The 12,971-nt window shown below is 38.6% G+C and overlaps 1 protein-coding gene across 11 annotated transcripts in view; it reads right to left on the reverse strand.

Annotated features, from left to right (window-relative positions):
- The window catches only part of ptprdb (protein tyrosine phosphatase receptor type Db), a 151,874-nt gene that overhangs the window by 117,901 nt on the left and 21,002 nt on the right, over positions 1–12,971 (reverse strand). For all 11 annotated transcript variants that reach the window (XM_069697402.1, XM_069697403.1, XM_069697405.1 and 8 more), the window contains exon 3: positions 9,849–9,874. The gene's annotated coding sequence lies outside the window, so the exon portion shown is untranslated. The remainder of the gene's footprint in view (positions 1–9,848; positions 9,875–12,971) is intronic.

Here is a 12,971-nt window from a genome sequence, read left to right on the forward strand (position 1 = left end):
TAACCTTTCTCCTGCTGAGAGGACTTATTAAAGCTAAGGCTGTAAACGAGTTTTATCACGAACACAACACATTGCACAGCTTAAGTTGTGTAGAGCTATTGTACGTACATATAGAGTGAAATTGAAAAGTGGACCATGCCGGGCCCATTCTTTGTCCATGTCTATCTATATTTATTAATATGCTGACTTACCTGTCACACTAACTTTAAAGTAATGGCCAGCCATGTTGCCACAGGAGTAAGAGTCTACTTTTTAGTCAAGCAGAATTATTCAAACAGCCCCAAAAACATTATCAGCTGACGAGTCATCAGTTGGCTAATTTTTACCTTTTCATCTTTTCCTTTTACCTGCCATCTGGAGCGATGGAAATGACTATTGACTGACAGCTAAACAATTTCACAACCCATCGCATGCACACATTCAAACAGGATTTCTGTACGAACCACGGTGGAGGAAGTATTCAGATTATTTACTACGAATAAAAGTAGCAATAAGGTACGATGAGATAATGCAGCAAGTCCAACAGTGAAGTGACAGAATATTGGCGAAAAGATTTGCTCAAAGTTTTAAAAGTAAAATTACTGTAATTATCATGCAGAATGGCTCATATACAGTAGGTTCTATCATTATGTTTGGGACCGAACTTTTAGAATAACTTGAACTCATTTGCCTCCTCTGTATAGTTCAATCTATTGGGTTTTAACTGTGGGGCTTAGGAGATTTGCTGCAGTGGCACCGACACACATATCATTGAGGCAATCAAGGTGTATTAGTCCATAATTACTGCAATTTACGTCAAACCTTACTTCTTTTTGGAATATAACACTCAAATCTGAGCATACATGATACATATTAGATTCAGTATGACTCTGTATGACTACTTTTCAAATACAATGAAGGAAATAATTCTTTCATCCCTTGCCGATTTTATAAATTTGCCCACTGACAGAAATGAACGGTCTATAATTGTAATGGTCATTTTATTTTAACAGTAAGACACAGAATATACCTTTTTTTTTTTTTTTTGTGTGAAAATCACATCATATTAATGTTATAAATTGATTTGCATTTGATTGTGTGAAATAAGTATTTGATCCCCTCGCAAAACATGACTCAGTACTTGGTGGTTTCTTGTAGTTGGTCATCAGGTTTGCACACATCTCAGGAGGGATTTTGGTCTACTTCTCTTTGCAGATCCTCTGCAAATCCTTAAGGTTTCAAGGTTGTCGCTGGGCAACTTGAAGCTTCAGCTCCCTCCACAGATTTTCTATGGGATTAAGGTCCGGAGACCGGCTCGGCCACGCCATGACCTTAATGTGCTTCTTCTTGAGCCGCTCCTTTGTTGCCTTGGCCGTATGTTTTGGGTCATTGTCGTGCTGGAAGGCCCATCCACGACCCATTTTCAGTGTCCTGGCTTAGGGATGGAGGTTGTCACCCAAGATTTCACGGTATATGGCCCCGTCCATCCTCCCCTCGATGCGGTGAAATCGTCCTGTCCATTAGCAGAGAAACACCCCCAAAGCATAATGTTTCCACCTCCATGCTTGACGGTGGGGACGGTGTTCTTGGGGTTATAGTCAGCATTTCTCTTCCTTCAAACACGGCAAGTCGAATTGATGCCAAAGAGCTTGATTTTGGTCTCATCACCTTTTCCCAAGCCTTCTCTGAATCATTCAGGTGTTCATTGGCAAACTTCAGACAGGCCTGTACATGTGCTCTCTTGAGCAGGGGGACCTTGCGGGCACTGCAGGATTTTAATCCATTACAGCGTAGTGTGTTACCAATGGTTTTCTTGGTGACTGTGGTCCCAGCTGTCTTGAGATCATTAACAAGTTCCTCCCGTGTAGTTCTGGGCTGATCCCTCACCTTTCTCATGATCATCGATACCCCACGAGGCGAGATCTTGCGTGGAGCCCCAGACCGAGGGCGATTGATGGTCATTTTGTGTTTCTTCCATTTCTGAATAAATCACACCAACAATTATCTTCTTCTCACCAAGCTGCTTGCCGATGGTCTTGTAGCCCATTCCAGCCTTGTGCAGGTCTGCAATCTTGTCCCTGACGTCCTTAGACAGCTCTTTGGTCTTGCCCATGGTGGAGAGGTTGGAATCTGGTTGATTGATTCTGTGGACAGGTGTCTTTTATACAGGTAATGAGTTGAGACAGGTGTCTTTTATACAGGTAACGAGTTGAGATTTGGAGTACTTTCTTAAAGCGAGAGGACTAATCTAACCTGTCTGTGGGAGCCAGAATTCTTACTAGTTGGTAGGGGATCAAATACTTATTTCATACAATCAAATGCAAATCAATTTATAACTTTTATATGATGTGATTTTCTGGATTTTTTTTGTTGATATTCTGTCTCTCTGTTAAAATAAACCTACCATTACAATTATAGACTGTTCATTTCTTTGTCAGTGGGCAAACTTACAAAATCAGCAAGGGATCAGAGCAGAGAAGACTGCTGATTTTCTCACGATTTCAAACCCTAATTTAACATACTTGTCGGTGTTTTTTTTTCAGTCAAATTTGGATGGGTAGTTAAAAACCCATACTTCTGCTTCATTTCTACTTTACAGAATCTTTAAGATATAGCTTGAAAGCCACCCTGCTGCTCATACCTTGTATTCCCACAACATTCATGTGTTAATCCACAACTATTATCAATACTTCAAAGCTTTAAGTACTGCTGGATGCACAGTTTTTTTTAGGCTGAGAGAGCGGGAACAGAAGAGAGAGGGAAATTTAGGGTGAAACAGTTAAGATACAAACATTGAAAAAGTAAATAAGGTATCAATGATTTCAGATTTAATGAAAGAGACGAGGGAGGAAAAGAGACAGAAACTGACTCATGTAAGAGGTAAAGAAACTGTCAATGTCTCCACACTTACTGTTCTCCACATAATCTGAATCCAGCCAAATTAGAAAAACAAGACTGGAATTTCCTATAAAATACTTGATATGTGTTGTATTCACTCTGCTCTGCAGCTACCAATCAGCTTGTCGCTCCCTCACTGCGAGCTAAACACTCAACAAAATCACGACTGTTTGCTGTCCTGGCTCCTAAATGGTGGAATGAGCTCCCCAACGACATCAGGACAGCAGAAAGTCTGTACATCTTCCGTCGCAAACTAAAAACACACCTCTTCAGACTTTACCTTGAATAGTAGCACTTAAAATGGCACTTACTTATAGCACATTGAAGTTTGGCTATCTTGAAGAAAATTGTACTTTCTTGATTGTTGTTGTTCTGAATTTGTACCCTCATGGTTGAAATGTACTTATTGTAAATGGCTTTGGATAAAAGCATCAGCTAAATGAAATGTAATGTAATGTAATATTACAAGGACAACAAATTTCAAGTATGTTTTCTTTGCTGCGTATGCGTTATTTTTTTAAAAAGTTTTTAAGACTTTTGGGTGGTGCAGTGGTTAGCATTGTCGCCTCACAGCAAAAGGGTTCCGGGTTCGAATCCGGTCCTGGGCCTTTCTGTGCGGAGTTTGCATGTTTTCCCTGTGCTTGCGTGGGTTCTCTCTGGGTTCTCCGGCTTCCTCCCATCACCCAAAAACATGCACTTCAGGTTGGTTGGCGCCACGGTCGTGGCAGCCTGTTGCTCCCCTTCGGGAGGCTGCTGTAGCAAAATAATTTCCCCTCGGGGATTAATAGAGTACAATAAAATAAAAAATAATAATAATTAAAAAAAGACAGTTTCAGAAAGAAAACTGCTGATTTTCCCTCTGTAAGTAAAACAGTTTACTTTGTTTTCAAATCTTAACAAATTAATCCTACATTAGTCTGTTTTGTTGTAATCTTAATGGTGCCACTTGGCAAATATTTAAACAAATACAGGTTTAAGAGACAGGGATTAAATATAGCCCACAGATTAACTGAATCTGTAGCACAACACAAGGAATAATAAAAGGAGTAACAACCGGACATGGCTGTCCCAATTTTATGAAACACATGATCCTAAACTAAGTTTAGTAGTATAACCAACAAGAAAACATCGAGTCAAGGATGAGGAACTGGGAGAATGAATGGCAGCTGATGAATGTAAACAGTCACCCGGTGGGTTATTTGGGTCAAACAGAAATAGCTTGTTGGTCAAATCAGGTTTAAATTTCAGATTTTACTGTATTTAGTTGGTTGTTGATACCTATTTTTTGTTCAATAAATATCATTAGTTTTGCATGCACAACATTTTTTTTCATGCTTCACCTCCCCTACAACAATTCCATCCTTGGGGGAAACATTGTATAAACAGCATTATATTTTCTGACTCATGTAAAGTACAAGTTCATCATAATTGTACTTAAGCACAATACTATGTGTAAATGTAGTTAAATTCTGCTTACAAAGACTGCCTTGCACAGGAAAAGAAACAAAACTCAGAGTATCAAGTGAGGGCCAATGTGGCAGATGGGCCAGCAGTAGAGTAACACTTTGTGCCCCGAGTGGCTCCAGTAGCAGCATGCCAGCCAAACCTTAGCCACTAATGAGGCTCAACAGAGCCCACTCCAAACACTGAACCAGATACACACACAGGGAAGAGACGAAGGCGCATACCCTTACACACGAACACATACGCACACATATGTTTTTGCACAACCTTGGGCAACAAAGGAAAGAGAAGACTCAGAGTCACACTAGCACGGCATCTGTGTTTGGTAGGAACCCCTTTTAACTTCTGTGGTGGACTGGCATCCCTCTCTGCTTGTCCTCAGCTCTGATGTAGGTGTGGGACATTTGGACAATATTCAGCTATAATTATCATAGTTTTTTATTACTGATATGTGACCATGTTTAGTAGTCATGACATCAGGCTACAATTATTCAAAATGTTTGTAATTGTTCCAGAGCAAGGGTCTGTGTTTTAAAGATGTCTAAAGTTTTTCTGACTACAGCACCTTTTTAAGTAATTCTGATGACAAGGACAAATGAAAAATCCCTTTGAAAACTGGTTCACTTTATATTTGCTTTCAGCCACTCAGTTGCTGGTTTTAGCACACATTCCTTCCTTGTCGTGGCATTTATAAGCTGTAAAAAACCCTATTACTAACACTATAAACTATTAATAAAAATGGTTTGTAACACACTAGAGGTGTAAAGGACATCCACCCATACATTAATATAGTCATTCTTCTTATTTTATAATGAGTTGTTCTTTTCGTGTAGCTATGATTTACTTTCCTAGCCTGTGCTGTTGGATATGGATAATTTATAAAAGCAAATCAGTGTGCATTTTCTGCTGGGTGTTCGTTACTGACCTGTTCTTATACTATTAAATGATTTCACGAGGGTGGATCAAAAGGTTCTGAGACTCCTCCTCTTGCACACGAACAGTGCACATCACTGTGATGGGCACAGAGAACAGAGAAGCTGTAATCTTTGTGAGTAAGTACTCCAAATTCCGTCGTCACACATGCTGTAAGGAGTGGTCCCAGTGTACCTGTGACTTCTCTGTGAACATGACCACAGGGCGAACATAAGATTTATGTCACAGTCTGGAAATCAGCAACAAACACCCTTGAAATGCTTAAGGAAGCTTGTGGCAATAAAAGAACGAGTCTGGAGGGATTTTTTTTCTTTGAGCGATATTTGCATTTCCGAGGGGCAGAACGTCATTGTCCAAAACCGAAAAAGGCGCGTCTGGTCAGGTGCGCGACCAGGTGAGTTGTCTTTGACGTTCGCGGGGTTGTGCACTGAATTTATCATCCAGGGTCACACTGTTAATGTAATAGGTTGAAAACGCTATGGTAAAGTTTTTTTTATTATGAAACAGACACCCCTCTTTTTTTTGTGGAGATACCACTGTGAAGAACTACGCTAACCGAGTGGACTTGAACATATTGTGGATTTACTCCACCAGGTCAGTAGATGGCGCTTTCGCGTTTCTGTGGATCAGACTGAGAGACCGCAGTTTCCCTTCAAGCCCAACGTCGTGCAAGTCAGAATAAAATGGCGCTGGCTTGATGAAGACGTTACCTCATCTTATGTCTCTTCATTGATCCACAGGTACTGTAAAATATGTTTAAACTCTTTAGTTTACTGTCACACAAAGGGGAATAATTCAGGAACTACTTTGCTGTGTTTTGAGATGACTGTGACGGATATGTGACGTCTGAGTGTGTAGTTAAACCGAGTGAATTTGCCGACAGTAACGGCCGCGGTTCAGATGCTAGTTAGCCTGTTACATGTAGTAAAGCAGGGTTGTAAATGTAATTCTGTGTATCTTTGAGAAATGATTTTATATGCATATACATATTTTCATGTTACTTAGAATGTTACAGCCTTTCAGTGTTTAGAAATGAGTTTCACCATAAAATGTTGTTTAGAGTTACTTATATATTGCTGTTCAGCAGTTGCAGCCACCGTCCGCCATGTTGTGCTTTTTGCCAACGGAGTATGAGCTTATTGTGAATCTGGTATTTTCAATAGTCATAAATTTAAGTTGGGTAACAGAACAAATTTTATTTATTTTTCTAATTACTGATATTTTATTTGCACTTTTCTGTATTTTCCTATTGTTTTGAATACTAATATAAGAGAGTAGTACAGGAAAATATGGCTTGATGAAGACGTTACCTCATCGTATGTCTCTTTATTGATCCACAGTGAACCACAGATCCACAGTGCTGTTTAGCCTGTGTATCACATGTTACCGGTCCTGATACCCCTGGGTCTGGCGCCGGTTACATTAACAAAGTTCTACTGTGATGTTCAGAGGCATCTGAAGGAAAACATTCAGTGCAAATGACCTGAACTGTGGCGAGATGGCTCTTTGGTTCCTTCACATGACAATAAATCTGCTCATAAATGTCTCACTCACAACAACACAGTCGTCACTGCCCACCACTCCTACTCACTGGATTTGGCTCCCTTCAACTTCTTGCTGTTCCCCAATAATTTGTCACAAATTTTATTTGTGCTCTCTGTTTAAGTTTCAGCTGCGTAAAACATCGCAGACATACCTGGACCACTGCTCACAATAACGCGTAACTCTGGTGCTGATTTTGATCAAGCAACAAAACTTTGAATACTTACTCACGAAGGTTATAGCTTATCTCTTCCCCGTTTACGTCACAGTTCTGCATGCCCTTTGCACACACCAGTAGCAGTCTCTGAACCTCCAGGTCTACCCTCTTACAGTTTGAAACTTCACCTCAGTCTCACTACCTGCAACTCCAGAGCATCACGTTTTATCCACTTGGCATTTCAACAGTTTCTTTTTAAGTGGCTGACCATTTATTAAAACTGGTGCTGCAGGTGTTCTATTAATCTCCATGACATGAGTTTTGTCTGAGTACAATGCTGAAATCTGTTTGTTTGGCAAAATGTCAGGTATTCCTTTAGTTGTATATCATGCTATATTAGATTCTGAGGAGACTGGAACAAGAACAGTATTGCAACTTTTTGATCTTGATTACTTGTAAGGAGCATGAAATCGGGATATTGTAGTTTACACAACACATTACTTTTGCTGAACATGAATGTGCATTCTACACAGAACTCTGGGTATTAATCAGTTCCAAACTCAAGAGTATTTTTCATTTTAGTTCACCAATTAATACGACGTTGTCTAACAAAGAGAAGAAAAGTGAAATTATCTTTGATTTATTCATGTTAACGACACTTACAGAATGGAAATATCTTATTAGACATTTCCTGGCGACAGCGGGGAGTAATGTGTTGCAGAATTGAACTTAGTAAAAGTAAGCAGTGGTTGTGCGACTAAGATGTTATCTGAAGTATAAATATGACAACTTTAAATGTAATCATTTTTTAAAAGTTCAAAACAGAAAAAAAATATCTGTTACAAATAACTGTATTTAACTTATAACTTTTATAAGCATATAACCAAGCTTCCCTGAAACCACACCAAACGGGGCAAAAATAAGTTTGAAGACGAGACATGGAGGGCCTAGAAAAAAGATTTAATTACATCATGATGCAGAGCGGCAGGTCTTTAGAGAAATAAACCTTTTTTATGTATACCTAAAGTCAATACAGAAATGTATAACTCATGCATCAACTGTTTAAAAGTTACAAATTGTTTAGGAATGCATTTAAATTGACTGAAGACATATAAGTACAACTATGTTTTCCTATCAAGTATTCATTAACTGTTGCTATTATAGTTATAATTGTTAACATAGACATGAATAAACACTTACAAATGTCCATATATATGTATATATATATACAATGATGTGTGTTATGGTGTGTTACAAGCCATTTGTTAAGTGTTTTTATAGAGTTAGCCAAGTCAGAAAAGTTCATATCTGTCACATACAGTCGCAGGGCTATTTAAATGTGTATTGCAAATTCCAGAGAAGTCTAATTAGGTAAATTAAGTAAAAACACCTGAATATTAATGGTTCAGCAAAATAATGGCAATCAAATAATTAAAATGGGGTTATTTAACTGCCAATATTATAGGTGATGAATCCAGAAAGCCAGAGTATGTAATACACCCATCAGCCCGCTGCAGCGTACTGTGTCAGTGTCATGTTCTATCTAACCTTGGTATTAAAAAAACACATATTAGGTTTAGGAAAAAAGAACAACAACACGTAGTTAGCTTGGTACAAAACGATTTCCCCTTCGTCCCCAGGGGGAAAGTCCTATGCTTGATCCATCTATCCACACCTAACATACTTGCCTACAGACTTTGCTGCTTTTTTACTTCCGTCATTGACTTTGATCATATGTGCGTGCACTTTTCAACCCAGTATCCTCTCATGGACTGGCGGGTGTCCGAATCTAGACATAGTTTTGACATCTGATAGCCTTGTGCTATGTTTTGGCAGTTTTGGGGCTCTATATATTATGAATGTGTCGGGCCTTAAAGTGTTGGTATACATGTTTGATTTAATCCTGAACGTTATTTATTTTTTGTCTAATTTCAACCATATTGATAAACAATGATATGGATTTTATAGTGTTTTAAGGACGTGTTGAAAAAATTATACAAATCAGGGGTTTATTGAACTTTTCTTCACAGCAAGTTAGACAAAGTTAAATCCCTAAATAAAATAATGGACCGTCTTGCATCAAAGAGCACTAAGAGATACAAGATTTTCAACCAGTTGGAAAAATACACCGCATGGACACCACATGTTCACACTATTGCACTGCAGCTAGTTATAACACAGACATCATGTATGCCCAAACACAAGGTCAGACCCAGTTGTAGCACATTTAATTTTCTCTTTAAAGTATTGTGAGTCTGCTGATATTATTACACAGAATCCCAACCTGAAAGTAATAAGTTTGAGATATAGTAAAGTTAAAACCTGTAGTCCACAAATAAACAATAACAGTGGCATCGCCTTTTAAAAACTGTTATTTTTCGTTCTTTCTTTTTTTGCAGGAAGACCCCGTTATGACTAACAGCTTGTGACAGGCGGTTTCAGTTGTAAGACACAGTGGAAGAAGATTTAAAGCGCATTCCGTGTGTTGTGCAGAACTACTACACAGCTAATATGATATATTATAATGATTACAAATTATTTATTCACTAATAGAAGGATGCAAATGTATCATAAATGCTGCTATAATCTCTGTAGAAAGTGTAATACTGGCTGCTGCTTCAGTTTTGTGCATTTCTGATCATGGCTTTACCAGGAGAGTGCAGTGGGAGTGCTACCCAGAGTGTCTCTTTGTTATCTTAACACAATGTTATTGTGTTTCGGTGAGTAGGATCCTGAGCCAAATAATTTTTGAGGACGCAGATTGTTTCGTGATACGCACACTGAGCCAAGTGCTGATTGCATGCTGTGTTTTATGGGTAGAAAATCAGAGGAAGAAAGTACAAGAGAAGGAAAACATGAAATGAGACTCTCTTACCTTAAGAAGCACTTCAGCACTTCAAACTGCAAAGACAAGGAGCGAAACAGGGAAGAGACAGAGGGGAGAGGGAGGGACAAAAGAGGATGAGAGGAAAGAAAAAGAAAAGATTGAAATTAGATTACCTGGTGCAGAACAACAACTTTCCAAGACAGTTCACAAGAGAGCATGTGAGGTAAAACTACAGAGTGCTTTGATTTCTTAAACAGTCCTAGTGTGCATTTGTCAACAATGCTGTTACCCTGTCTTCTCCCATACACATACAACTATATACACTCTGCATGTATATTAAAAAACTTTCTTTTTAGAGTGTATCCTACGATTACGCAGATTCCCATTCCTAGAATGCATATCACAAATCATTGTTTTAAAATTTAAACCCCCCAAAAATATTTTGTTATGGAAACAGTCGCCTCACACTCATAATTACTTCTTGTGCAATTTATACAAATGAGAGCTGAGCTCAGTTCAGAGTCATTTTAGAAGATAATTGTTTGATTAATTGAATTACTGATTCAGATTTAAACAGATCAAATAATTGTGATCCTAATCATTGTACATTTTGAATTCCAGAGCAGGTGGGTTTTGGCAGCTTTGACAAAGACTGTGCCGATGATCTACACGAGGAAGCAAAGTGAAACAGTTTCTGCTGCTCTGAATATCATTTTGGCAGTTGCATCATTAAAAAAAAAGTAAGAAGCTGCTCTTAAATTTGCTTCTGAGGAGGCTGTTAAATAAAAAATTTGCAGAATCTAAACAAACAAACAAAGAAATATTCTAGACATAGCTTTCAAAGATTCACTGAATCTCTGGAACCGCTACAATATTTATTCCTCTTCTCTCTTTCCCCTGCAGCTCCAAACTTCATCAAACCTGAGTCTAGAGTGGAAAGTAGAGAGATAGTACTGGTTTGTTGGAAGTTGTTCTTTTCTGTCATCCCTTGCCAACCACTGATTTTCTGTTCTTCAAATTGCGATATTCTCCTGGCTGCAATACATGTAGCCTTAGAAAGAGATAATGCACACTTTTCCACCAATAACACACGGTGACATGCAAAAAATGTAAAAAAAAAAAAAAAAAAAAGGATCAAGAAAATGTTTTTAAATTATAAAAAAAAAAAAAAAAAAAAAAAAAATCCAAGTCCTTCCTAATTAAAATAAACTGTAAGAAGCAGATGCTACCTTGTCAGACATATTGTAAAGGTTGACCTCACTTGAAGAACTATGTTTTCTTACAAAACAAATTAGCTGTAGCTTTCTACTCAGTCTCTGAAAAGGTCAGCAAAATAGAATCCAGGTACCATTTTATCTTTTTAATCTAAAGAGAACTGAAATACAGAATGACATGAATTCTAGAGTCATCAAACTGGAAGCAGAACAATAGAGTGCAGTTCTGTGAGGTCACTGGAGAGAAAAAAGAGACTTAACAGTGGAAAGATGAAGTAAAATGAAGGAGACGGTACCCAAAATCTAATTGTAAGGAATGATAGGATTTGGTTTGTGGCTATGGGTGATTTTTGTTGTTGTTGTTGTCAGTATTACAACCAAAGTTACATGTAACTTAAGTTGTTGTGGACAAGGTTGATATGGAGTAACTCCATAGCAAAATCATTGTTTTGTAGATATAAACGTTTTGGGACTGATATGAGGATATGTAGTAAAATAACCTTTCCTAAAGTTGCTTACACTTACACAGCAACCCTGAACTAATCTAAAATCCATTGGACCGGGCATTAAACAGACTTTACCCTGCCAGCTTCCTAGTATGAAGTCCGAGAACAGGTTTGACATAGATGATCTCCTGTTGTGTGCGACATGAGTGAAAAGGCAACTCCAGAGTTCATATGGCAAAACACCTTTACACATACCTTAAACTAAATTCAAACCAGACATGTTTACTGTGAGTGTCTACACACACACACACTCATACACACATACAATATTATCTCAGTACTGGCACCAAAGTCCTTGTTATGTACATAATTACACATACCAAACACACATCGGTTTAGACATGTGTGGCTTACACAAATGGTACAGCCTTTAATTAAGCTTAAAAAAACAACAACATGACACCATATCCATACACTTGAAAATCTATCTGACACCCATCAGTGCACACAGACATAGTCCCCCACCTCACACACACACACACACACACACACACACACACACACACACACACACACACACACACACACACACACACACACACACACACACACACACACACACACACACACGCTCTCACACACACAGAGCGATTAGAGTGTTTGATTAGTGAGGAGCAGATAGATAACCCTCCTCGAGGAGACATTGACCAACAGGCCATTGAGCTAAGCCAATCTGCGTCTGTGTGTGTGTGTGTATCAGTGTGTGTGCAGACGTGCGTGTTTGTGTGAGTATGTGGAAAGCAGCCGACCGATGGAGTCTTTAAGTTGTTAGAGTAAGCACAGTAAATCTAATCCAGTTGTGTTTAATTGAAAGAGAAAGAAACGGTCTGTTGACATATTCATTAGGTCCAATTACTCTGTCCGATCACTGCCATCTCACTCACTCACTCAGCGGAGAGAGAGAGAGGGAGAGACAGGGGGGGAGAGCATCAGCAATATTTATGTCTTGGCAAACAACCATGAGAAAAGACTGATAGTCCTTGAATGATAAATAAATAACATATTTATTCCACTTACTGAATGACAACATGGTGCATTTGGAGGCCTCTAATTTCATTTGATCTCATTCAGGACTGGCAGAGTACTGAAGAGTAAATCAATCTGACTAAAACTGGCATCACTAAATTACACAGTCTTATTAATGATTCAATAAAGGTTGTTGGGCTCAGGGGTTGTGATCATGACTTATTGTAATAACACAATGACACAGGCACATTCCCCATAATGAGCTCATTGTAAACACTAACAAGCACAAACAAAAACAAGAACATGCTATTTCTGGTCACGTATCATCTGCCTGAGTATGTGAGTGTGTCCCATCTACATGTGGGGTGGCTTGTAATTAAGCTTTCTAGCTTGTTCCCTCACATTGGATGTGAAGGTAATTGGGGCTTTTGGATACTCACTCTCAATCTCTGTCAATGCGAAAGTGTGTGTGTAAGTGTGTGTGC

The sequence above is a fragment of the Brachyistius frenatus genome, unplaced genomic scaffold (genome assembly GCF_029030835.1).
Source record: "Brachyistius frenatus isolate BFR_SWC_R1_liver_20210118 unplaced genomic scaffold, ASM2903083v1 Contig_23, whole genome shotgun sequence".
NCBI classification, from domain to species: domain Eukaryota; kingdom Metazoa; phylum Chordata; class Actinopteri; family Embiotocidae; genus Brachyistius; species Brachyistius frenatus.